Genomic DNA, 2,780 nt, shown 5'->3' on the forward strand with positions numbered 1-2,780 from the left:
GCAAGGGACCGCCATGGCTGAGTCAGTACGTGCTGGTCATACTAGAGGGCAAGAAGGAACTGCACGGGCAGTGGCAGCAGGGACAGGTCTCCTGGGAGCAGCACAGGGACGCTGCCAGGTTGAGTGGGGATGGGGTGAGGAAGGCCAAGGTGCAGCTGGAGCTCCTCCCCCGGTTCCGGGCTTTGCCGTTCCCCTTGTTGAACCGCACGGGGTTCCCGGTAGCCAACTTTTCCAGGCTCTGGAGGGCAGGGGCAGCGCTCGGCAGGGCGACGAGCCGGGACAGCGCCGGAGCCGCGCTGCGAGCCGAGGGCCAGGAGCCCCCGCCTGCCGGGGCGCCGCGCTCCTCCTCTGCCCGCGGCCCTGCCCCGCGTCCCGCCCCGCGCCCCCCTTCTCCTCGCCGAAGGGGCCGCGGCACCGGGGGCCGGGCCGGGCCGGGCCGTGTCTGTTGGGGGCGGCGAGGGGCCGAGGCGGCGGGGCGGGCAGGAGCGGGCACCGGCGCGGCTCCGCTCGGCTCCTCTCCGGCTCCCGCCGGGCCCGTCGGCGCCGGCCGGCCCCGGCGCGGCAGGGCACGATGGCGCCCGGGCTGGGGCCGTGGCTCCTGGCCTTGTGGCTGGCCGCGGGGCCGGCAGGTGAGAGGCGGGCGGGGAGGGCGGCGAGGCCGGGGCCGGGCCCGGGGCTGCGGCTGCCCGCGGGCGGCCCTGCCCGGCCCGGGGCCCCGGGGCTGCGGCCGCTCCCGCGCCGGGCGCGCTGTCGCCTGGCGCTCGCCTTCCTTAGCGGGGAAGCGGCGAGCGGGCGGCGCGGGCGGCACAGGCAGAGGCTGCGGGAGGCTTTCGGGCAGCGGGTCGGGCCCGAGTGTCGGGGGCAGGCGCGGCTCAGCCCCGAGGGGGGCAGGCGGGGCAGCGCCCCGGGCGCGGGGGGGGGGGGGGGGTTGCCGGGAGCCCCGCGGGGGGCGGCTGCGGCCGTGGCTGTGGCGGGGCGGGGGGCGCCGGGGCGGCGGGTGAAGGTCCTGGGGCGGTGGGCGCGCCCTGCCCGGCTGCCCGCGCTCTCCGTCCGCAGGGGTGTGGGCGCAGGTGAGGCTGCTGGAGTCCGGCGGAGGGCTGCGAGCGCCCGGGGGCTCCGTGCGCCTCTCCTGCCGCGGGTCCGGATTCGACTTCGGGAGCTATGCAGTGCGGTGGTACCGTCAGGCTCCCGGTGGCAGTCTCGAGTGGGTGTCGGTCTGCTGGCCTTCGGGTACTACAAATTACGGGGCAGCCGTGAAGGGTCGAGCCACGGCGTCCCGGGACAATTCCCAGTCCGAGTCATCTCTGTCCCTGCGTGCCCTGAACCCCCGGGACTCTGCCCGCTACTTCTGTGCCGTTCGCACGGAGACAGGAAATCCAGCAGAGCTTTAACACAAACCTTCTGTTGGGGTCCCGCTCTGGGCTCAGAGCTGGAAGGGAGGCACGTCCCACAGGATTTCAGTGCTGCGCTCAAAGCTCATGTAGTTATAGCACACAGGTTTCAAGTGTTTTTTACTGACAAGGAGATTTTACATGGTTCTATCCCCAAAGTTCTACCCCTTTTGCTTGCTTCTTCCCTTTGTAATGTCAGTCCTCATTCTTCTGACTTCAAAACTGCTTTGGCTTTGGAAACAAGTTTTGCTGATTCCATTGTTTCCTGGTAGGGCTGGTACCAGTCCTGGCCCAACTGGTGAGGTGTATAAATAGCCCTGCTCTGGTTTTGGTCATGGCTGAGGTCAACTCAGTCCAGCCCTCGAGTTTTACTCCCTGAGGAGCGAGCAGGGGAAACGGGGAAAGTACTGAGGGCCATTTGGGAGCTCCCTGCAAAAAAGGGGAAGTCTGTTGGTCTCTCCCGACTCTGAGAGTATAACGGGAGCAAGAGCTTGTGAGCCTGTGTGTTTGCAGCTGCTGGAGCATGGAGATGACAAGCAGATTCCCGGAGAAGTGGCTGAGTAGATAATACGATTGCTTGAGCTGTTCCTGCCTGTTCATCCTTGTCTTCTGGGGTTGCAGGTGCCCTTTCTCAGGTGCAGACAGAGGCCTCCGGCCCCACTGTGTGGGATGTCTCCGAGTCTGTCACGCTTACCTGCCACATCTCTGGTGCACCCATCAGCGACAGCAGCTACGCTTGGGACTGGATCCGACAGACTCCTGGCAGAGACCTGCAGCATATAGCGTTGCAGTATCCTTTCACAAGAGTCCAGCATATTGCTTCATCCTTCCAGGCGCAAGTCCGCACCTCTGCAGACCCGTTGAGGAACCAGCTGTCACTGGAAGTTGTCTCTCCATCAGCTGCAGACACGGCTACCTATTTCTGCAGCACCAGAGAGCTGGAAAAGGGCACAGTGCTTGAAACACAGGCAGGGCCAGGCCAGAACTTGAAGGAGGGGGTTTAAACCCAGCCAGGTCTTTTGTGGTTGGCTGCAGGAAGGCTTCTCAGGACTAGTCTAGGTTGGCTTTTCCTAGAAACAGGCACAGAGGTGCTGCAGCAGCAGCTGCAGAGTCTCCCACAAGCACACGTTAAAACCCATGAAGATATTGTTAACCTTCTTCCATTCTTCTCAGTCTCTCCCACAGACAGAAAGCAACAGAGAAAGAGGTTTGTTTAAGAAGCAGGACAGGGAGCATTGAAGAACCAAAGTTTGAACATGGAAATCCTGAACAGGTTTGGATTTTGACACCTCATGTTGTTCAGTCTACCCCAGAGCCTGCTGATGTAGGCAGGACAACAGAGGCTCAGGATACGCTTGTCTCTTCCGCGTCAGCTTACGCAAGGACACC

General features: G+C 64.2%; 1 long non-coding RNA gene across 1 annotated transcript; it reads left to right on the forward strand.

Moving 5' to 3' along the window:
* The first annotated feature begins 217 nt into the window (after window positions 1-217).
* On the forward strand, window positions 218-2,112 carry LOC135317199 (uncharacterized). Its single transcript, XR_010376274.1, has 2 exons — window positions 218-629; window positions 2,013-2,112. It is a non-coding gene; the product is annotated as an uncharacterized LOC135317199 (long non-coding RNA).
* The last annotated feature ends 668 nt before the right edge of the window (window positions 2,113-2,780 follow it).

The sequence above is a fragment of the Phalacrocorax carbo genome, chromosome 25 (assembly GCF_963921805.1).
Source record: "Phalacrocorax carbo chromosome 25, bPhaCar2.1, whole genome shotgun sequence".
In the NCBI taxonomy this organism is placed as follows: Eukaryota; Metazoa; Chordata; class Aves; order Suliformes; family Phalacrocoracidae; genus Phalacrocorax; species Phalacrocorax carbo.